This window comes from Ornithorhynchus anatinus, chromosome 3, assembly GCF_004115215.2.
Source record: "Ornithorhynchus anatinus isolate Pmale09 chromosome 3, mOrnAna1.pri.v4, whole genome shotgun sequence".
NCBI lineage: Eukaryota > Metazoa > Chordata > Mammalia > Monotremata > Ornithorhynchidae > Ornithorhynchus > Ornithorhynchus anatinus.
The window spans coordinates 67,752,562-67,776,355 of NC_041730.1; the positions used below are offsets into that span (position 1 = coordinate 67,752,562).

Here is a 23,794-nt window from a genome sequence, read left to right on the forward strand (position 1 = left end):
TAAAAGTACAATTTTGATACAAGTTTAATCATAGGTTCAGTCTAATAAAGTTCATTCTAGCATGTATATTTTTTGTCATATCAGTTACAAACACCTATATATCCTATGCAATTTACATCTATTCCTGGGAGAAGAATAAAAGTTAGCACTCATCTGTCTTTTAGATTGGCCGGTAGTTGGGAGACAGGGATGTTGAATGTACCTGGATATTAGGAACTCTAAAATGTCCTTGGGTTTTCACTGTCTCCTGTTTACTGAATGTGAAAATTTTCAGTGGTAGGAGGAAATTTTTCAGATAAATATTCCACACCTGTAGAAATAGGCTAACTATATGGGCAGTCAGGAAAATGTGAATGTCCTGGTTTTTGTTTCCTCTACAAATATTTTGTCACATCAACTCCAGTGGATTAGCATTTAATTGTTAATAAGAATTAAAAGTACACCACTAGTGAAGGAGGAAGCTTAGCTATTAACTGGAGGAGTAGCAATAAAGCCAAATAAAATAATCAAGCAAGGCAAAGAAAAGTGAACTGTCAGGAATATATCATTTTTACATTAATTACTATTATAACATGGCTTACCCTATGTCACACATAATCAGTTCTTCTTATATCACATCATGCTATATCCAGATATATGTGCATTATCAGAAGAAAATTACCTAGTTCCCAAATAACGTTCAAGGCTTAGTGAAAATATGGTGACACCCTGGTCCTTTGATATACTTGAATCAATAGCTCTTAGGGCACAGCACTAATGGAATTGGAGGCAGCCAAGTTTTCTGAGGTTCGGTGGTAAGTTTGAAGGTGAATTTGCATCTTCTTCAAAGATAAAATACATTTTCTTTTAGGAAGAGTATGAGTAGTGTGGGATACAGTTCATGTGAGAACTACTTTCTCTTCCCCCTGCTCTCTCCATAGGTTATTGATTTGTCTGCCAAACTTGAGTGTAACATTTAAAACACTTAGGACTAGTTTTAAGTAAACTGAATATGGAGTCCCCTGATTCATACAACTTCTTGGAGATCTGCTTGTAAGAATTCAGCAACGATCAATGATAATCAGTAGTGCTCTAGTTTCTTGGTGTCTTTTTATGCTACTGGACTAAAGTTGAAGTACACTTACAAATGATAAACAGTGAAAAGTGGGTGTTTTTTTCTGGCATCAAAAAAGTGGTTTCCTTCCAAGCTTTCTCCAAATCTGGACCAAAAGTCTTGTGGCCCTAGTCTCGCCTAAAATGTATTGATCCCTTTGCCTGGCATTCTGTATCTAGATCACCAAACTTCCATGAGTTGTGATGATCAATACTAGACCTACAACTCTATTAAAAATCTGACTAACATATGGTTCAGGAAAATGGGACCAGTTCCTCTTCCTTGCAAGATATATCCCTATTAACAGTAGAAATAGTGGTAGTATTTATTAAGCAACCCCCTGACGTATGCAGGAAACTTTACTACGCACTGGGAAAAAAATAAGCGGATGAGAGTTAAACACAGTTCCTTGCCCTTCAATCTAAGAATAATGTGGGAAAGGATTTGGTAGCAAATGCAATAGGAAAAATAAGGCAATAGAAGTATAAAGACAACACAAATTAAAACAACACAAATTACAAAGCTCAGAGTCCAACAAGTCAAGTGGTAATGGGGGTCAGGTACTGAAGGCATAGTGAGCCACATCATCCAGGGTCCATTCACAATCAGTGTTCCCAGATTTGTAGAGACTGCTCTTCACCAGTTAAATTCATAGGATATGTTGGAAGCAGGGGCTCCAGTGGTGGGAATTGGAAGGTTACATTCCCGTTTCACTTTGGCTTTTCAATAGTGACATCGTGTTGCTGACTCATTTATTTTATCATTGACTATGACCTGCCCTGCACCCCAAATCCTTTTTCTACTGAGCTCGTATCTGCCCATTATTTGCTTTATGTCTCTTAATGCTCTATCTTGTATTTGCCACTATTGCACTACATGTGGACTTGGGAAAAACATTTTCCCAGTTTGTCTATGACACATTGAATTCCATTTATTTAAATTGAATTTTTTAAGTGCTTTACTATGTTTCAGGCAAAGTAATAAGTGTCTGGTTATTTACAAGGTTGGACACAGTCCATGTCCTACATGGGGCTCATCTTAATTCCCATTTTACATATGATGTAACTGAGTCACTGAGAGGTAGAGTGACTTGACTAGTCATACATCAGGCTAGTGGCGGAGCCAGGATTAGAACCCAGGTCCTCTGGCTCTCGGGCCCATGGTCTATCCATCTGGTCACATTGTTCCTCAAAGTTTTTTTCAAAATGTTAACATCCCTGGCAATTAGCAACTCCTCCAACTAGCAATACTACCCATTTTTAATGCCACTTTTGGAGACAGAATTCTGGATTAGATGCCCCAGTATAGTCATTGCTTATCATGTATTCTTTAACATTATCTAAAAAGTGGATGATGAGAGTCTTTGTCCTCCCCAGCTGGCAAACCTTTGATAGCAGCTCTTAGGTTGTCATATTCAAGATACACATATTAGTAGGTAGGGTTAAACTTTCTACCTTATAAATGAGAATGTCCACATAGGCTACAAACCATATTCAATTTCAGTGTTTAGCACACTGATATTCACGATATCCTTCACGATATTGCCTCAAAATCTTCTATAGTTATGTGTGATTCTATTAGAGCTGTTAAGCTGTTGAATTGGTCAGCAAAATTACCATACGTATTTCTTTGTACACCATTATTTTTCTTGACATAGTGACCATGGAAATGTAAGGAAAGCTGTGCTTGACTGATCTGCTTTTTAAAGCAAACACAGCCATGGTAAGGTACAAGAAAGGAGATTCCTTATACTTAAATTTCCTTTGCCACAGGTCTTTATCAAATCTCACTGGGAATAGGAAGCCTGAATGAATGAGATAGATTGGATGAAAACCTTCAGCTAAGAAAAGCAGACTTCATTTAGAGAAAAGGCTGAGTATTGGCTTATGCTTGCAAATATAACCACAGATAATGGAAAGTTTCAATGAAACTCTTTCATTCAAAAATGTGTGTTTTTCAAGTTTTATTTCACTGAAGATAAAATAATGTAATACCAATATTTAGGGCATGAAATTTGGAGGTTAAAAATACAAATTCAAGCTATAATGTGTTTTTAATTTTTTTAATCCAGTTTTCTTTCAGCTTTTATTTTTTGTCACACAAACATCTGCATGACAAATGTTTCATCTAAAATATTCTCTATGTTTCATAATCATTAGAAACAACAATGACATTTATTAAGCATTTACTATGGGCTAAGACCTGGAGTTGGTCACACAGTTACGTGATCAGACACAGTATTCGATCCACATGGAATTCACAATCTATCTTCTTTTTTTAATAGCATTTGTTGAGCATTTACTATGTGATAGGTACTGAACTATGACTGGTGTAGGTACAAGATAATCAGGTTGGACATGGTCCATGTCCTACATGGAGCTCACAGTCTTAATCCCCATTTCACAGATGAGGAAACTAAGGCCCAGAGAAGTTAGAACTAGATAGAGGCAGAACTGGGTCTAGAACTTGAGACTCCTTACCCCTCTTCCATGCTATTTCACTAGGCCAAACTAAATAAAATAAAAGCTGAAAGAAACAAATATAGTGAGATAGGATCCCCAGATGTTTATAATTAAAATGTGTGCTGAAGTAGAGCAAACTGGCCATTTATTTGTAATTGCTAGTTGAGTTTGCTCTTAGAAAATGTGCCCTAGATTAGTTTTTTCCTCTTTTATTGGTAATTCATCTATCAGAATCCTTTCAAGATTAGAGTAATTGTGTTGTAAGCTATAGTGTCATTTCCATTAGTGTTTCATAAAAATGATCTGTTTTGAGACTGTGATCTAATTCTAGCCTTCACAGCTAGGCAAGGGTTAAACTAGGTGAGTTTTGCTTGTGACTAAATACCAAGCAATGAATAACTAGCCCCTTGTGACCTTGCCACCTAAAAAAGACTTCCTACTCCCATTTGTTTTTCCATTTTTCTGATTTCAATACTAATATTCCTTTATATCTGTAAGAATGCAGCTCTACTACATTGTCAGGGAGAAAAAATGTTACTTAATACTTCTTCAAAGGCAAGGCAGACCTGAAACACAGCAAAGTTTAGTTGACAAACGTACTGTATTTAACATCCTTACGTACTTTATAAAGTGAATAAAGTGCTTGCCTTCCTAAAATCTCCCCTTTCCAGTCCCTCTCTCCTCCAGCCCCTTCTTTGACTCCCCCATCCTTCCCAGCCAAAAGTCAAGAGAAGACTTCTCACGTCATCTCAATATTGATCCCCTCCACCTGAAGCCCCAAGTCTTTCCCATCACACCTTATCAAAATACTTGCCTTGCTTTCCTCCCTTACCACCAACTTCAACCTTTCACTCTCTAATTGATCCTTCACCACTGCTTTCAGTCACACTTGTGTATCCCCTAGCCTAAAAGAAAAAGCCCTCCCTTGACTCTATGGCACCCTCCAGTTTTTGCTCCATCTCACTCCGGCAGTTTCTCTTCAAATTCTCGAATGAGTTGTCTACACCATTGTCTCCACTTCCTTTCCTCCAATTCTCTCCTAGGCTACTTCCAATCTGACTTCCACCCCCTTCATTCAATGGAAACTGTCCTCCCTAAGGTCATCATTGATATTCTTCTTCCTAAATCCAACAACTACAGTCAATTCTGTCCTACTCCTCGTCAACTGCTCAGATGCCCTTGGCCTTGTGGACCACCCCCTTCTCCTTGAAACATTATATAACCTTGGCTTCACTGACACTGTCTTCTCATGGTTCTCCTCCTATCTTTCTGTCCACTCCTTCTCACTCTCTTTCACAGATTCCTCCTCTTCCTCCCATCCCCTAACTGTGAAGGTCCTTCAAGACTCTGTTCTGGGTCCCCTTGTATTCTCCATCTACACCAACTTCCTTGGAGAAATCATTTGCTCCCATGACTTTAACTACCATCTCTATATAGATGATTCCCAATCTTTTCCAGCTCTGACCACTCTCCTCCTCTGCAGTCTTACATTTCCGGCTATTTTCAGTACATCTCTACTTGGAAGTCCCACTAATTACCTCAAACCTAGCATGTCCAAAACAGAACCCTCATCTTTCCACCTACACCCTGTCTCCCCTCTGTCTTTCCCATCACTGTAATGAGTCCCACCACCCTCTCTGCCTCACAAGCTCATAACCTTGGCATTATCCTTAACTCATCTCAGTTATACAATCCATATAGTCCATCTGCCACCAAATCCTGTTTGTTCTACCCTCACAACACCACTAAAATTTACTCTATCCTCTGCATCCAAACTGCTGCAACCTTGATACATGAAGTTAGATTCTTCTTCCACTACAGCCTTGACCTCCTTACTGATTTCCTTGCCTCCTGTTTTTCCCACTCCGGGTTCTTATTTCACTCTGCTTCCTGAATCATTTTTCTAAAAACACTTTCAGTTCACATCTCCCCACTCTTTAAGAACCTCCAGTGGTTGCCCATCCACTTCCCTAGCAAACAGAAACTCCATATTATCTCTTTTAAAGCACTAAATCAGCTTGTCCTCTGCTAGAGAAGCAGCATGGCTTAATGTTTGAGCATGGGCTTGGGAGACAGAGGACATGGGTTCTAATCCCAGCTCTACCACTTGTCTGCTGTGGGACCTTGGTCAAGTCATTTAAACTTCTCTGTGCCATAGTTTCCTCATGTGTAAAATGGGGATTAAAAGTGTGAGCTCCACATGGGACAACTTGATTACCCTGTATCTACCCCAGCACATGGAACAGTGCTTGGCACATAGTAAGTGCTTAACAAGTACCATAATTATTATTATTATTATTACCTTGCTTTGTTGATTTCCTACTATAGCTCATTCACTTAGCTCCCCTAATGCCAACCTACTCACTGTACCTTGGTCTTATCTATCTCACCACTGATCCCTTGTCCATATCCTCCCTCTGGCGTAGAACTCTCTTTCCCTTCATGTATGAGAGACTGTCACACTACCTACCTTCAGAGCCATCCAACAGTCACATCTGTTGCAAGAGGTTTTCCCCAAGTAAATTCTCTTTTCTCCTACTCCCTTTCCCTTCTACATTGTCCTTGCACTTGGATCTGAATCCTTTAAGCTGTTGATATTCATCCCAACCTCAGCCACACAGTCACTTATGTCTTGTCTTGTTTTATGCTGTCGAGTCTTCTCGAACCCATAGTGACTCCATGGAAGCGTCTCTCCCAGAATGCCCCACCTCCGTCCGCAATCATTCTAGTAGTGTATCCATAGAGATTTCTTGGTAAAAATACAAAAGTGGTTTACCACTGCCGCCTTCCAAGCAGTAAACTTGAGTCACCACCCTCGACTTTTTCCCATGCCTCTGCTGTCCAGCAGAAGTTTTAACTTGTAGCAGATTGCTTTCCACTCTCTAGCCACCGCCCAATCTAGGAATGGAATGGATATGCCTCTGCTTGACTCTCCCTCCCTTAGTCAAGACTGGTAGAGTACTAGAAACTCCACAGGTGTGATCCTGAGAGAAGGAATCACTTTTGTACAAATCCACAATTCATTTTAATGTCAGTCTCCCCCTATAAATGGTAAGCTCCTTGTGGGCAGGGAATGTGTCTCCCAATTCTGCTATATTGTACTCTTCCAAGTGCTTAGTATAGTGTTCTACTCACTTTAAGTGCTCAATAAATTTTATTGATTGATTCTTTTTTTTCCTTGTAAAGAAAACAGCAGGTGACTGTTCATTTAGTATCCATGGACAGACATGAAATAATTCACTCACAAATGTTTGTACTTCATGACTTCTTTTGGAAGAAAATATGTAGGAAAAATACCTGAGAATGGGAAGGAGGTTCTAGACCTCATTTTTTCTTAATGAGAGATCAGTGATCTCATGGAGCTCAAGAGTTCTCTTTGTTTTCTCTGTTAGTCTGAATACTTCTGTCCTAGAATCATTATTTCTCCAAACAACTCCTTTGGTTCATTTCTTTTTCCAAAGCAAGCAGATCAACTAGGAAATTCCACTGCCTATAGTGAAAACTTGATTAGCAAAACTGGTCCTATATTTTCCCATAGTGTTATCTGTTCTGCTCATACAAATAAATATGAAATTTTATTGCTGTGTATGCATGTGTGGATGTAAAGGAGGTGAAAAGACTTGGGACTAGGGTGGCCAGGAGTTTTCCTTGAAACATCCAACCGCTGAGGAATGCGTGATAGGTAACATGCTACATTGGAATTGGTCAGAAAATAGAAGCATCTCACTGATAGATTCTGATCTTTCCCCACCTGAGTGCTACTCAACTATCATATTCCCTTCAGAGGTCCATGTTAATTCAGATGCCTCCTCAGAATCATTCAATTCTTCAGGATTAACTGGGGCCAAGAGAGGCTAATGGCTGATTTTTTTTAAAAGACACAAAAAAGCTATGTGACATATAAAGGTGGGGAAGAGAATCTGAAAACGAGATAGACCATAGAAAAACTTGACTACTGACCATACTAGTTATGACATGACAGGAGTCCAGTTCAGGATTCCTAAATGATAATGATGACTGTGGCTGGGGGTTTACATGCCAATTTGTCACTTGAAGTTCAAGGTAGAAAGAGGAGCAAGGATTTTAGGCAGGTGGATACTGGAAGAAACAAATTTCAAAGAGTTTAATAAATTGGAAAGATACCATATGGGATATTTTTAGCCCTGATGAGAAACTGGAATAAGCAAATCTGGGGGTCCAACTAAACTGAAAGAAAAAAAAATTATGTGGGCCATTTTCTTTATTGTCCCTGTTATCCCCATGACATTCACATTTTTGTCCAAGAACCTAATTTATGGTCCAGGGCCAGATAGGAAGGTAGACTATGTCTTTGGATTTTTAAGAGACTGTTTTTCAGAAGGGTCTAGTCATATTTAGCTTGGGTTCTTTTTTCACCCATATCTAACTTATCAACTTTGAAACTTCCCAGGTAAAGTTAAGGTTCATGGTTCACCCAAATCTCTGCTCTGTTTCATATTTTATTTAATTTGATTTGTGCTTCCCAGTGATCCCTGAGTGGATAATATTTTATTGAAAGAAAATTGACTTTGTATAATAAACAATCTTCTTTTCAATTTCAGATTTTGCACCTATCTCTTTCTGGGGTACAGGGTTATGATGAATATTTGTTAATTGCTTATATCTGCATGGAAAACATTCAATTAACAACCATGAAAGGAAAGAAATGAAGGAAAGACCAACTAAAAGGAAAATTATGCCACATCACTTTTAATGATATTTTATAAGTTGAGATGTTCCACCCCGAAAAATTCAACAGTACATAATGTAGTAAGGATAATATGTAGAGTTCATGACCACAATTACAATAATTAAAGATCCTCTAGGATCTCAAAATCTTACGGAACTTGTATTACCACATTTGTAATCGAGAAAAATCTAAGACTAAAAATGATTTCCTTGATCACCCCTTATTTTCAGCTATTTGTTTTGAACACTTTGATTTTGGTGTTAAATTTCTGAGCCTAGATAAAATTTAGGAAAATTTATTCTTCTGGCTTTGTTGCCAACCAAATCAAAAGGCACCAACTGAAAAATGTTAAGCATGGCCTCAATTTTGTTCTCAGTGAAGACAAAAAATTCCTACTTTTTGACCTGAGACAATCATAGTGCTTGGAAGTGTGTGTTTAAAATCAGTTTGGTAGAGTGCTTAATGATTACTTACATGCTTATTTTCTGAAGCCAGGAGCACAAGAATTGAAAATAAATTCTTTTGTTCTGAAGGTTAAAGGTCAAAGAAGTCTAATGATTCTCCCAAGGCCAAAACTCATTTCCTTCTTCTCATCACTTCTTTGCTTTCCAAACACCTATTATAGTGCACAACATCAAGTAGAAGCTCAATAAATGCTGCTACTATTTATCAATCAATCAAATGTATTTATTGAGCACTATGAACAGAGCACTGGTCCACACACTTAGGAGAGTAAAACAGATGTGTTAAACACATCCCCACCTTCTACTACTAAAATGAAAATAATTTGTTTAGTGCTTACTATGTGTCAAGTAATGTACTGAGTGCTGGTCCCAAATGGAGCTCGCAGTCTACATGGAAGGGAGAACAGTTTTGAATCCCCTATTTGCAGATGAGAAAACTCTCACCCTCTTTCTTTAAAGAGTTATGAATCCTTACATCTGTGAATGAGAGTGAATCCCTGTCTGAGACTACTGTGCCCTTACTCATCACGGAAATCTGTGGTGCATGGTGAAGCTGCGTTGTTCGAGGGGTTGTAGGCCGCTTATAATGGTTCCTACTGATGGCTGTGGTGGGCCCTCCAACCACTAAAGGAGTCTCAAACTAAAGGCCACCAGACACCACATTATCTTAAGTGAGCCCTTCTACTTTGGTTGGTGGCACTCTCAAGTTATTAATAAGAGATCTGCCCTCCCTCCTCACGTCCTAGAGACGCTTATTCTCCTCCCCTTCGATGCCTTATTGAAGGCATATCTCCAAGAGGCCTTGTCTGACTAAGCACTACTTTCCTCTTCTCCCCCTCTCTTCTGCATCACCCTAACTCACTCCCTTTACTCATCCCCCCTCCCCAGACCAATAGCACTTATGTACATATTTGTAATTTATTTATTCCTATTAACGTCTGTCTCCCCCGCTAGACTGTAAGCTCATTGTGGGCAGGGAATGTGGCTTTTATTGTTATACTATAATAAATGTATTACAATATTTCTTAAGCAGTTATTATGTGCCAGTCACTATACTCAGCACTTGGGCAGATACAAGCTAATTGAATTCATTCATTCATTCAATAGTGTTTATTGAGCACTTACTGTGTGCAGAGCACTGTACTAAGTGATTGGAAAGTACAAATCGGCAACAAATAGAGGCAATAGGCTCACAGTATAGACTTGGACACAATCCCTGTCCCACGTGGGGCTCGCAATCTCAATTCCCATTTTACAGATGAGGTAACTGAGACCCAGAGAAGTGAAATGACTTGCCCAAGGTCATGCAGCAGAAGAGTGGCAGAGCTGGGATAAAAGCCCATGATCTTTTGACTCCCAGGCCCGTGCTCTTATCTACTATGCCATGCAGCTTATCAAGTGCTTAGTACAATGCTTTGCACACAATAAGTGCTCATTAAATACAATTGAGTAAGTGAACAAATCAATCACAGCAAAGTTCTGTGAGCCTCCATCCTTCTCCCCTCCCTGTCACATCTAACTGCTGTTGCAGCTCTTCCTGCTTCCAGAGAACAGTTGTCTGACAGGTTTTTTTTAGATCCTAAAGCATTGGGCTCTTGGCTCTTAATTTCCCTTTGTTGGTATTCTTGGAAGAGGGGACAATTAAAGCTAAATCAAAGCTGTCACAATCATTTTGTTCTTTCAAGAGCCAATAGTAGGGATGTGGTGTAGCTGTGTAGTGAGCCTGGAGTATTTCTGTCACTGAAAACACATCACTGACTACGGCCTCACTCTCCCTAATACCTCTCCTCTTTCGGGGTTCTTGCACTTGGATTTGTACCTTTTAAGCACTTGATAGTCACCCCACCCTAAGCACATACATACCTATCCATAATTCATCTTAATATCTGCCTCCCCTTGTGGACTGTATGCTTCTTGTGGGAAGAGCATTTGTCTCCCAACTCTGTTTTATTGTACTCTCCCAAGTGCTTAGTACAGTGCTCTTTGTACAATAACCACTCAATAAATGTGAACGCATGATAGATTGTCATTTTAAAGGATTTTTTGAATATTAAACATCCATGAATGTGAATTAGAAATTAACCTTATGATTGCAAATGGAAGCAGACAAAATACAGAGATGTGAAAAGTAAGAAAGTCAAAGAAACGTATAGTCATTGAAAAGTAGTCCATAAACCATGTTCAAGTTTTAAATTTCACCAAATGCGTGCAAAATGAAAACACACATTCACCTTCCTCAGTGGAGTCAAAGATAGAATTGCAAAACTGTGGTGCTAAATCAAACCTTTTAAGCATTTTGATGAAGCACTATGTTGCATTTTGACTCTTATTTACATAGTAATAAATGTTTCTCGATTAAATGCAATAAGATGCATGCAGGTGCGAGCAAAGGTTTTTGTTGACAACAGAAAAAGTGGATTTTCCTGCTTAGTCTTAGCCAATCTCCAGTCAATGACAGTTAGAGGTGCTGTTTTCTAGCTGGTGTAGAGATGTAAGGATATGATCCTTTGATAGATATGCAAACTGAATGGCAGAACGCATTATCCTGTGAAATATGTATATTCTATTCATGACATGTACCTAAGGTCAGTTAGAATCTATTGTATTGCTTGGGTACCAGAAAAAAAATGTCACCAGAAAGAAGCAATACCAAAATATACTTTCTTCTTTATGGAATCAATATACTTTTCATGCCATAGGGACTTAGAAACAACAAAAAAAGCTTGTATTTTGGAGTCAAAATAATTGAAAATAGCTTTTGAGTTCGGTGCATGAATTCACTCTAAGGGGAATAAAGGAATTAGTTGCCCTCACTCCCAACAAAAATAATGTGCTAGGAAGAATAGCTAAACCAAGTATATATATTTTCCATTTGATTCTGTGTTGTCAGCCCTTTGGAGGTGATGCAGACATTTATTGATTTGACCTTTCTTTTGTGATGTATGGGTTTATTTGTATTTTTAAAGGACATACTTTGAATGCACATTTTAAATCTGTATTTAGAGGAGACATGGCTTACCTGCTTGCATGCTCCTCATTTGCCTCCTATCAGCTAAAGTGGGACTCCCTCAAGGCTCATTTCTGGGAATCCTTCTATTCTAAATCTACAGCTACTCCCTTCAAGATCTCATTCATTCCCATGGCTTCAACTACCATCTCTATTTGATGAAGCACTATGTTGCATTTTGACTCTTATTTACATAGTAATAAATGTTTCTGGATTAAACCAATAAGATGCATGCAGGTATGAGCAAAGGTTTTTGTTGACAACAGAAAAAGTGAGTTTTCCTGCTTATTCTTAGCCAATCTCCAGTCAATGACAGTTAGAGGTGCTGTTTTCTACATCTACATCTCCAAATCTCCATCTCCATCGTTTCTTTTTCTCCGTCTCTTCAGTCTCATGTATCCTCCTGGCTTCACCTCAAAGTCACCAGTCCAAATTAGAGCTCCTCATCTTCCCACCCAAACCACATCCCCCCCCAACCCTGTTTTTCCCATCACTGTAGACAGAATTCCCATCCACCCTGTCTCACAAGCTCATAACCTTGGCATTATCCTTGACTCATCTCTGACTCATTTCTTTTATTCAACCCACATATTCAACCTGTCACCAAGTCCTGTCAGTTCCACCTTCACAACATTGCTAAAGTCTGCCTTTTCCTCTTCAACTGAGCTACAACCATGTTAAACCCTGGCTGATTGACTAGCACACAGAGGCTTATACATCATTGAAGGGGATTTCACAAAATATAATAATAATAATAATGTTGGTATTTACTAAGCACTTACTATGTGCCGAGCCTGTTTTAAGTAGATACAGGGTAATCATGTTGTCCCACATGAGGCTCACAGTCTTAATCCCCATTTTATAGATGTGATAACTGAGGCACCGAGAAGTCAAGTGACTTGCCCATAGTGTCACAGCTGACAGGTGGCGGAGCCGGGATTAGAACCCATGATCTCTGACTCCTAAACCCGGGCTCTTTCCACTGATCCACGCTGCTTCTCTCAGGTTCTAATGATTACAGATGTTCTGCTTTTACTCAGAAATATTTGAGGATACTATTAAAGCCAGGGGAGGGAAACCTGGAAAAATGCCAGAGTAATTTACCTGAAGAGATTTTGACTAGCCTTTCAGTTAGGCAGGTTGTTGGACAAATATGAAAATATTTAATCTACAATCCAATCAGTAGTGAATGAATCACTGTTCAGTGATGGATTCCCCCCACTCAACTTCCTCTTTCCTTGCCATGACTTCACCGGGGGGGATGCATCAGGGATGTTGCTTAATTCCTATAATCATATGGACTCAGGAAATCAGTAGGGGTTTTACCTGTGGGGATCACCAAAGGCTTAGGTAATTAGGGAATTGAGGCTTAACAAAGTGAAAAAGCAGTAGTTTCCTTGAATCCTCTCATGAACTTCTATCCAATTTCAAAACTGAGCAAGACTGTTTAGTCCTTAAAGAAGGTGTTTTTGAGCACTTAGTGTGACCTTTAATCATCAAAGCATAGCTATGTAAAGAAGATACTTGGTTTTGCTGGCAGATAGAAGAAACAAAACAGAACAATGTGGTATAGCCCCTCCTTGCCGTGGGTGGTTTTTCCAGAATTCAAATGTCAAAATTTCTTGCTGCTCACAATGCAGAATTCAAGCTAAATCAAGGAATCTCAGGGCATCATCTCATATCCGTAAAATGGCAAAATAATGATCTTACACATCGTGAATGGGATATTTTATTCAGTTCACTTGTGCTTTAAATGTGGTTATGTGATTTCAGAAAACTCAGAAAAGAGACAGTTAATTAAAAGTATAGTGCAATATTTGGGCCCAATTTAAATTATCCTCTTTAGAAAATTTTGGTTTGGTTTATATTTTCTATTTACTCACCCTCCTTCAGAAATGTTCTTAACATTTTTTTAACATTCCTTTCAAGAACCATAGTATGGCTAGAAAAATACATCTGCTTCCAAGTTTTAATCCCACTAATTCTAGTTCAGAACATGGCTACGTGGATACTGCCCATTCTAACTTCCAAAACACATTCATTAATTCAAAACATTTATTGAGTGCTTTCTGTGTGTTTCAAGAGGCCACATAGAAATCTGTGTCTCCAAATGGATTATTGTCTCTCAAAAATTGTTGGTGGTGACTGAAATAATGACAAGTCTCTAACACTGGAACAGCCATTTCTGGAATGACCTTGGACTGCTTAAAAACCATATGACATTCTTGCTCGCTAATCACATTAAGACTTGTTGATCCCTTTTCTATTTGATCAAAACATGACCGCTTCTTTTGGTCTGAAAGATGATGATGTAATTGGCTCAGGTGGTAGTTGGGAGTTTAGTTCACTGTCCTTTTCCATTTCTCTCTGCATCTGAATACTGATGCTGAGGGCCAAGGTTATACTAATCCAGAGCATCAAGTGAGGGATATAAAAAGCAAAGATGTTTTGAAATATTTCTCAGGATTTGTCAACCATCTTTACTGAACTATTTTTTGAGTACTTTTTCCAATACAAAAAATATTTTTTTTGTTCAAATTTGAGAAGCAGTGTAACCTAATGGATATAGCACAGTTATGGGAGTCGCAAGGACTTGGTTTCTAATCCCCGTTCCCCCACATGTCTGATGTTTGACCTTGGACAAGTCACGTCACTTCTCCATGCCTCAGTTATCTCATGTGTAAAATGGGGATTAAGACAGTGAGCCCCATGTGGGACATGGGCAGTTTCCAACCTGATTAGCTTGTATCTACCCCAATTTTTAGTACATACACAGTAAGCACTTAACAAATACAATAAAAATATGGAATATTTCTTATGCCAAATTAGGGTATAAATTATTAAAAGTAACATATAAATTACTTCCTCTATCTAGGCCAGGAATATATACGTTGCCTACAAAATTTATGATTAGTTTTTAAAAAAACATTGCACGTTACTCTCAGGCTAGCCTGACAGTGCTGTTGAGAATAGTTTAACTGACTCAAGACATAGCACTTTTATTCTTTTAAGCCTTGCCTTCTGAATCATTTAGAATGGCAGTTCATCCTGAACCTGCTGTTCAGCATGTGTCCCTAGCCCCCTATCTCCTCTTTAATTGTGTGTGGAGTAGGCAAACTTGAGACAGCAGAAATTGAAATGGGAAATGTAGTTTCCCAGTGTTCAAAGCTAGCAATAGAGAACACTTGACTATTTCTGTCTGAGAAACAGGCTTGTGGGACTTGGAAATGAGTTCTCTTATGTAATGCTTCCTGACTGATGTACAACTGAGACCTGTCTACTTCCAAGGCAGATAAAGATTGGTCCACAGTGAAAAGTGATATGCATTTTTGAGGAGACAGGGACATTGGAGTTTTAAAAGGAGGGAGGAAAATATATTTTAATGGAATATTATGGGCTTCCAGGGCACTTTATTTCTTCTTTAAATTGACCAATCAGCAGTGAGTTTAACAACCTGCTGAGTGTTTAGACGTATGTTGTAAAGACTATGCTTCTATCATCCTGGGTTGTATGTGCATTGTGGTAAGGTGCACTCTCAAACTGTGTGACACAAAAGTGGATTTTTGGGAGACTGCTGAATCAGGCAGCCAGGAAGAATGAAAATCTTCACTAAAAACAGAAACAGCTCTGAAGTAGGACAAACCCAGCAAATAAGGCCTCTAGTAAATGATGTGGAAGGGTGAGTCAATTCTGTATAGGTCTTTTTGGTCCCATGAGCATGTTTGGATGCATCAATAACATCTTCTAATAAGGAGGACAGTTGTCTAAATATCTATATATCTATATCTATCCACACACAAACAACACCCTGTCCTCTTCCCAAATCTTTAAGCAAATGTATGTGTGTATGTGTGTGTGTGTGTGTGTGTGTTTGTATGTGTAAAATTAGGAACAGGGAGGAGAGGGAGTCATTTTTCCCCTTTATTAGCTGCTGCTAATTTCTCAACCATAATCACTTTATCAAATCTACCTCCTTTCATCTAGTTAATGCCTATCAAAAAGTCAAATTTCCTTCTCTCCATTCCACCAAAGACACAATTCCATGTTTGTGTCTTCCAAAATTACAAGCTAATCCGGTTGGAAACTGTCCATGTCTCATGTGGGGCTCACTGTCTTAATCCCCATTTTACACATGAGGTAACTGAGGCATGGAGAAGTTAAGTGACTTGCCCAAAATCAGACAAGTAGGGGAACGGAGATTAGAAACCAAGTCCTTGCGACTCCCATAACTGTGCTGTATCCACTAGGTAACACTACTTCTCAAATTTGAAAAACAGAAGTGTTTTTTGTACTGGAAAAATTACTCAAAAATAATTCAGTAAAGATGGTTGACAAACCCTGAGGAAGATACAAACATGGAAGACACATTGCACCAGGTCTATTAGTCAATCATTTGCATTTATCATACTTTTTGAATGTGCAGAACACTGTACTAAGCACTTTGGAGAGTACAATACAACAGAAGTTAGCAAACACATTCCCTGCACATAATGAGTTTACAGTCTAAAGGGGGGAGACTTGGGAAACCACACTAAAATTAGAAAACATAATCCTTACCCTGAGTTTAAAATCTAGAGGGGCAGACACATGAATAGGAGGAAGTAATATGATATACTTCGTGGGTTGTGAGGAAACAATAATCAATCAGTGGTATTTACTGAGAACTTTCTTTATTCAAAGCCTAGCATTTAGTGCTTGGAGAGTACAATAGAATAAGTAGACATGATCCCTGCTCTCAAGGAATTTACCATCTAGCAGGGAGCTTAAGTGCAAAAGTGGTAATGGGGGATACTATCTAGGGAGGTTACAGTGAAAGTCTTCTGGAGGAGATGTGACTTCAGAGATAATTAGGAGAGAGCTGTGGCTTGTATGATATGAAGAAGGAAGACTTTCTAGGCAGTGGGGAATGAATGACCAAGAGGTCAACAGTGGGAGAGTTGAGAAAAAGATTCAGTGAGAGGAACCAGTAGGGTAGCTGGGATGTAGTACTAAAACAGAGTGGTTAAGTGGCATGGATGGAACTGACTGATTACCTTGAAGTCAAAGATGTGGAACTCCGGCTTGATGCATAGAAAAATGTGAACTAAGCCATGAAAAATAGTACAAAACAACTGTCTCTGTTGTGTTAGGAATGAATTAATTTCTCACTTCGGAAACTTCCAGCCTTTGACACTATGATTCATCTCTTGGATTTCTTCTATTTCCTTACCATGAATCAGTAGGTGGTATTTATTGAGCACTTACTGTATGTGAAGCACTGTACTAAGTGCATAGGAAGGTACAGTAGAATAATAGACATGATCCCTTACCTCAAAGAACTTATGAACTTTTAAAATATTCTCCAGAGTTTATTTCAAATGGTACTTCTAAAGTGCATACTATGTTGCGTCAAGCACTACTCTAGTGCTAGGGTGAATACGAGTTATGTCAGACAGAGTGTCAGTCCCACTGGGGCTCACAGTCTAAGTAAGAGGGAGAATAGGTATAGAATTTCCATTTTACACTTGAGAAAACTGAGGCCTAGAGAGGTTGTGACTTGATGAAGGTTACACAGCAGGTAAGTGGTGGAGCTGCTATTAGAACCCAGGCCCTCTGACTCCCAGGTCTGTGCTCTTTCCATTCTGCCATTCTGTATCCTTTTTTTTAATGTCATTTATTAAGTGCTCACTATGTGTTAAACACTCTTCTAAGTGCTGGGGTAGTTACTAGTTAAACAGGCCAGATTCAGTCCCACTCCCACAAGGGGCTCACAGTCTAAGTAGGAGGGTGAACAGTTATTGAATCCCCATTTTACAGTTGAGAAAACTGAAGCACAGTGAAGTTAAGTGACTTGCCAAAGTCACACAGGAGGCAAGTGGCAGAAATGGGATTAGAACCCAGATCCTCTGACTCCCAGGTCCATGCTTTATCCACTAGGCCACACTGTTTCTGCAAGAAGAACTCTGCCACAAGAACTCTGAAATTATTTGTCAATAGTTAGAAAGCGATAGTGCTACTATCAGCAAGTATTTCCATGGCTCCCAAATATACCCACTGTGAAATGAGATGTTGTAGGACCAAGTAAAACCTAAATTAGTTTATCTTCTACTGCTGTACTGCGTAAATGCTCTGTGCCTTCTGGAATCAGTCACCAAGGCAGAAGAAAACATTTCTGAAAGAACAAGTGCCATTCCAAGCGCTTAGAACAGTGTTCTGCACATAGTAAGTGCTTAATAAATACTATTGAATATATATAATATGAGATGATATATCATCTCACCTCTCTCGGAAGAAATACAACTTTCTTTTGGGTTGGTAAATTCAAGCACATTAAAGGGAAAGACAACAACTCAAAGCTTGTGCCTGGGTTTTGCAGCTTTTAGCCACAGGAGTGTGCACTTTGGATCAGATTTAGAAAAGGGTCATACCATTTTCTATGTAAGAGGAGATTGGAGGCCCAGAAGTAGATTTCAGATGAGTGAAGTCAAGGACTGCAGGATATCATGGATATAGATATGATCCTGAAAGGTACAAAAGGCAAAGGAAAACATCAAGGTTCAGGATGAGTGGGAGATTATGGGAAGGAGGTGAAAAATGGAAAGTCAGAGAAGAAAGAGGTCAGAGGAGATGAAGTTGAATGAGAATGTTTCTCTCACTTCAAGAAAGTTCCTGGCTCTTTGACATCTCAAGGCAAAGGAAACTGAGCCAAACTCTTAAATTTCAGTCAGTGCAAGTGGGGAGTAGACCTCAGGGCAACATTGTTCTTTGGGTTGTTAGGTAATAGCCAGTATGCCTAGGACAGAGTCAGAATATTCTGCAGCTTTCATCTTCAGGGTGGAAATAGAAAACTTGGAAGCTTCCCCGTGGTGCTGCTTCATTGTAGTTCCTTTTAAATACATGATCCTACCTTTACAACGCATGACCAAAAAAGGCTCCTTACATAGAAAAAACTACAAGAAAACGAAGCCTTTATTTCCGATTGGGTTACAGAGGTTGACATTTAAAGACACAAAGAATAATATTTAACTAAAGCTATTTTGTGTATTTTGTACACTCTTTCTAACTACACAGGTTCAGGCATCTTCACATTCAGGCTGTTGACAGGGGTTGGGTATTTAATGACAGCAGGCCTTTTCTCTGGGTCAGTAGAAACACATTTCTTATTCAAACATGGAAAGAAAGGACATTTTACATTAGAAAGCTGACATTTCTGTGAGATAAAAATTGTTTCTCACTGTCTCTGGATCAGCTGTCACATCTGGGAAAGAATCTCTAAGAAATGATGAGGTCACCCAAACCCAGAGTTCTCTCAACAAGCTGTTCCCTCTTGCATATGTTCTATTAGTGTCTGAGACTCCCTTCTCAGGCTCATTACAGAACTTCTCTGACATTATCTTCAAGAAGCACAAGGCTCTCTGAAATAGAATAGGAAGCCCTAGGTTGTTGGTCTCTTTCCAAATATTTCATAAGGCACATTGTCTGCAATTCTTGTGGGCAGATATATTGTAGGTCCATTCAAAAGGGCCTCTTTCAATTCTGCATCCCATTTAAAATAAAGTCTTAAAGCAGTCTTCTTTAGTATACCATTTGGAATTGAAGGGAAATTAGAAGAATGTGCCATTTCTGAGTTGTTCTAAGCAAATTCTTAGTTTTCTTTTTCTAGAGTGCTCTTGGGTGAGAGAGTAAGCCAATGGAGAGAAAGTGAGACAGGAAAGGGCTTAGTTAACAAGCTCTGGCTGCACTAGCTTGCTAGTGGGAAAGAAAGCAAGGGAAATCAAACATCCTGAGGAAGGTTTCTCTCTGCTTCTTAGCTGAGGCTGTAAGCTTGTTGTGGGCAGAGAACCTGTCTACCAACTCTGTTATATTGTGCTCTCTCAAGCTTTTTGTATAGTGCTCTGCACCCAGTAAGTGGTCAATAAATTGGGCTGAATATCATATTCTTTCTTCAAAGTATGTTTTCAACATAAACTAGTACAATATTTGGATAATCCATTAGGCTTATGCCTTCCCAAGGTTTATACAGTTTGCCATGGAACAACATTTGAAATTGCCATCCAAGGTAGGAAAAAAAAAGCTATTGCAATACAGAGAAACAAAGTTCTATCTACATTTTCAAATTGTGTCTAACATTTGTATTATTCCTTTCCCCTTCACCTTCAAACATGCTCTAATTGGACCCTCAGGTAGGCAGTTAACACCCAAACTATTGTCTATTCTTGTCCTATGTTTATGCTTTGTTCTGCTTTAGCATTTAACCCCTATGCTGCATTTGCTGCCAAGGACCCCTTTTCAGAAATCAGTTCACCTAGCAGGGACCTTGGGTAAACTGCAAACAATGAACTGTGTGGGCTGCTATTTTGCCGCCTAAGGTGGGCAAGGGTGTTGACAGCTCCAAAAACCTTTCAGAGAGAAATGGTTACTATTTTCTTTACCTGTTCATATGAAAGCATGGTAAAAGCAACCTGTGAAAACTCTGGTGCCAAGATGTGTGGTGACATAAGTTCTAGAAAGTTCTGAACATAATGAAAAATGACAAGTTAGTAACCCAGAAGATCTCAGAACAGAATTATAGATTTCAGACCAACAACTGTTTTCAAGACAGTTTCTCACAAAAGTACACAAGCAGGTTACACAACATTTTTTGACTTTGAATAAAAGTCATCCTTACTATTAACGAGTCAACTCCCCAGGGTATTGAGCTGAGTTTCCCAGAGGATGAGAGAATCATTAGTACAGTGCTCTGTACATAGTAAGCATTCAATAAATACTATTGAATGAATAGTCTGACATCAGTTTTCAGATTCCTTATGTCCTTGAGCAATCAGGCCTGTAGAAGGCTATCCAAATAGTGCAAGAGCCCATGACTGAGTCATGGAGGTGACTTACTCCATCTTTACTATTACACGTACCATAAAAGGCCTCATTTCACCTATGATTTTCACAATTCTCCCCAAGATTTCCTTACTTTTCACCTACCAAGAGCCTTCTTTGCCTAGCTTGAGTGCAGTACTGTTATACATTAAAATATTCCAAAGTATGATTTTTTTCATTACTGAGAAATTTTATGTCTTTTAAGTTTTTCCCTTATCTTAGAATAAAAATTGACTAGCCCAGACAGTTCGAGTTCAGTTTCTCAGAGAGCAGACTTTTAAATTTATTTAAGGTGTTTATCAACCTTAAAAAAAGGTATTTCATTCAATAGTATTTATTGAGCGCTTACTATGTGCAGAGCACTGTACTGAGCGCTTGGAGTGTACAATTTGGCAACAGATAGAGACCATCCCTGCCCAAGGATGGGCTCACAGTCTAAACGGGGGAGACAGACGGCAAAGCAAAACAGACCAAAGCAGAACAAGACAACATCATCAAGATAAATAGAATCAAGGAGATATTACACCTCATTAACAAAATAAATAGGGTAATAAATAATATATACAACTGAGCACAGTGCTGAGGGGAAGGGAGAGGGAGACATTATACTAATGTCTGTCTGCCCCCTCTAGACTGTAAACAGACGATGGGCAGGGAAACGCATCTGCCAACTCTGTCGTATTTGACACCATCGTACCAGGCTTGGGCAAATATTTATGACGTTGGCTGTTGACACCATCGTACCAGGCTTGGGCAAATATTAATGACGTTGGCTATCTGAGAAGCAGCTCAAGATTACTACACAGTGATATACCTGGCTGCCTCAGAGTTGGAGGGACTTTGTCTGATATTTTCTCATTACTAATGGAGTAAGGCCCACATACTAGGCCCAGTCTTGTTCAACCGATTTTGTGTAGTCATGCAGATATTTCAGCAAAATTGCAACGAGATGGCACCTCCTCGCCATTAACTTTAAAGCACTCAATCAGGATGCCCCCTCCTACCTCACCTAGCTGCTCTCCAACTACAACCCAGCCCGCACACTTTGCTCCTCAAATGCTAACCTCCTCACTGTACCTCAATCTCATCTATGTCACTGCTGACCTATCATCCACATCCTGCATCTGGCCTGGAACGCTCTCCTTCCTCATATCCAGTAGGATATGAGGATAATACTCTCCCTTCAAAGCCTTATTGAAGGCAGATCTCCTCCAAGAGGTCTTCCCTGACTAAGCCTTCCTTTCCTTTTCTCCCACTCCTGCATCACCCTGACTTGTCTTGTCTTATGCTGTTGAGTCTCCTCTGACCCACTGCAACACCCTGGGCACATCGTTCCCAAAATGCCCCACCTCCATCTGCCATGGTTCTGGTAGTGTATCCATAGAGTTTTATTGGTAAAAATGCAGAAATGGTTTACCATTGCTTCCTTCCACGCAGTCAATTTGAGTCTCTGCCCTCAACTCTCTCCCATACCACTGCTGCCCAGAACAGGGGAGCTTTGACTTGTAGCACATTGCCTTCCACCTGCTAGCCACTGCCCATTCCTAGATTGCTAGAAATGGAATGGACAGGCCTCTGCTTGACTCTCCCTCCCATAGTTGAGACGGGTAGAGTACTGGAAACCCCCCCAGGTGAGACCCTGATAGGGGCACCCTGACTTACTCCTTTTATTATCCCCCCTCATAGGCCCACAGCACTTACATACCTCTCGGGAATTTATTCATATTAATGTCTGTCTCCCCCTCTAGACTGTAAGCTTGTTGTGGGCTGGGAATGTGACTGTTTATTGTTATATTGTACTCTCCCAAGCACTTAGTACCATGCTCTGCACACAGTGAGTACTCAATAAATATGATTGGATGAATGAATGAGTGAATGAATAAGGAGTCTGGAAGATGGAGTCACACTATGGCCTTAATCCTCTGGGAAACACTTTCACTGCAACAGGCTGGATGAATTAATGAAAGTTCTTGAAGCACTAATGGAAGGTTTTAACTGTTTAAAGGAGCTGATATACACTTAGGTCTGTTTGTGCTTTGGGATCACAAACACAAGACATGCAGATGATGATTGTGAATTGTTTTGCTGAGTTATCAAAGTGCTGTGGGGCTGAAAATTAGCCATAATAATGGTGATAATTATGGTATTTGTTAAGCACTTACTGTGTGCCAGGCACTGAACTAAGCGCTCGGGTGTATACAAGCAAATTGGGTTTGACACAGTTCCTGTCCCCCATGGGACTCACACTCTCGATTCCCACCTTACAGATGAGGTAACTGAGGCACAGAGAAGTTAAATTACTTGCTCAAGATCACACAGCAGACAAGTAATGGAGTCAGGATTAGAAGCCATGAAATTCTGACTCCCAGCTCTGTGCTCTGTCCACTATACCATGCTGCTTCAGAAGACCAAAGTCATGGATCAGTCATGGAAATCTTTGGTCAGGTTTGGATCAGCCCACAACTGACAAGCACACACACAGGGCTAAGGATTTCCACTGGCAACATAGAGAAGAATGCCATCACTGAATTCTGCTAGCTAGCAGATCCTGTCCAATGAGCAGTGATAAATCTGAGGCTTCTGGGTTGTTGCTTTTTGTTGTTTTGATATTTGTTAAGTGTTTACCATGTGTTAAACATGGTTCTAAGCACTGGGGTACATACCATTTAATTAGGTTAGACACAGTCCCTGACCCACACAGGGCTCACAGTATAAGTATTGGTGACCGAAGACAGCAAGTAGCAGGGGATTGGAGAATCCTCCCCCAACACACAATGACACTGCCCCATCTCCATCCTGGAATCTCCAATCCAGAACTCCTCCTTATCCCAGAGCTGAGTTTGTCAGTTCCAGCTTACTTCCAGCACAAAGATGCATCAGCCTGATGAAAACCTCTATTCTAAAACTGGAAAATCATAGCAACCAGAGGAAGAGATGAAAATGATTCCAATCCTTGTGGGTTAACATACAATGGTACAGTAAGGTATAAACTTTACAAGCACATAAGGAGGATGTAATTGTAGATCATTATGTTCAACCGATTTTGTGTAGTCATGCAGATATTTCAACAAAATTGCAGCGAGATGGCACCTCCTCGCCATTAACTTTAAAGCACTCGATCAGGGTGCCCCCTCCTACCTCACCTGGCTGCTCTCCAACTACAACCCAGCCCGCACACTCTGCTCCTCAAATGCTAACCTCCTCACTGTA

At 39.6% G+C, this 23,794-nt stretch overlaps 1 protein-coding gene and 1 non-coding gene across 2 annotated transcripts in view; one reads left to right on the forward strand and one right to left on the reverse strand.

The window, feature by feature from the left end:
- DCC (DCC netrin 1 receptor) overlaps nt 1-23,794 on the forward strand; it is a 644,354-nt gene that overhangs the window by 202,994 nt on the left and 417,566 nt on the right.
- On the reverse strand, nt 6,412-6,549 carry LOC114810946. The gene has a single exon (XR_003758635.1). It is a non-coding gene; the product is annotated as a small nucleolar RNA SNORA7 (small nucleolar RNA).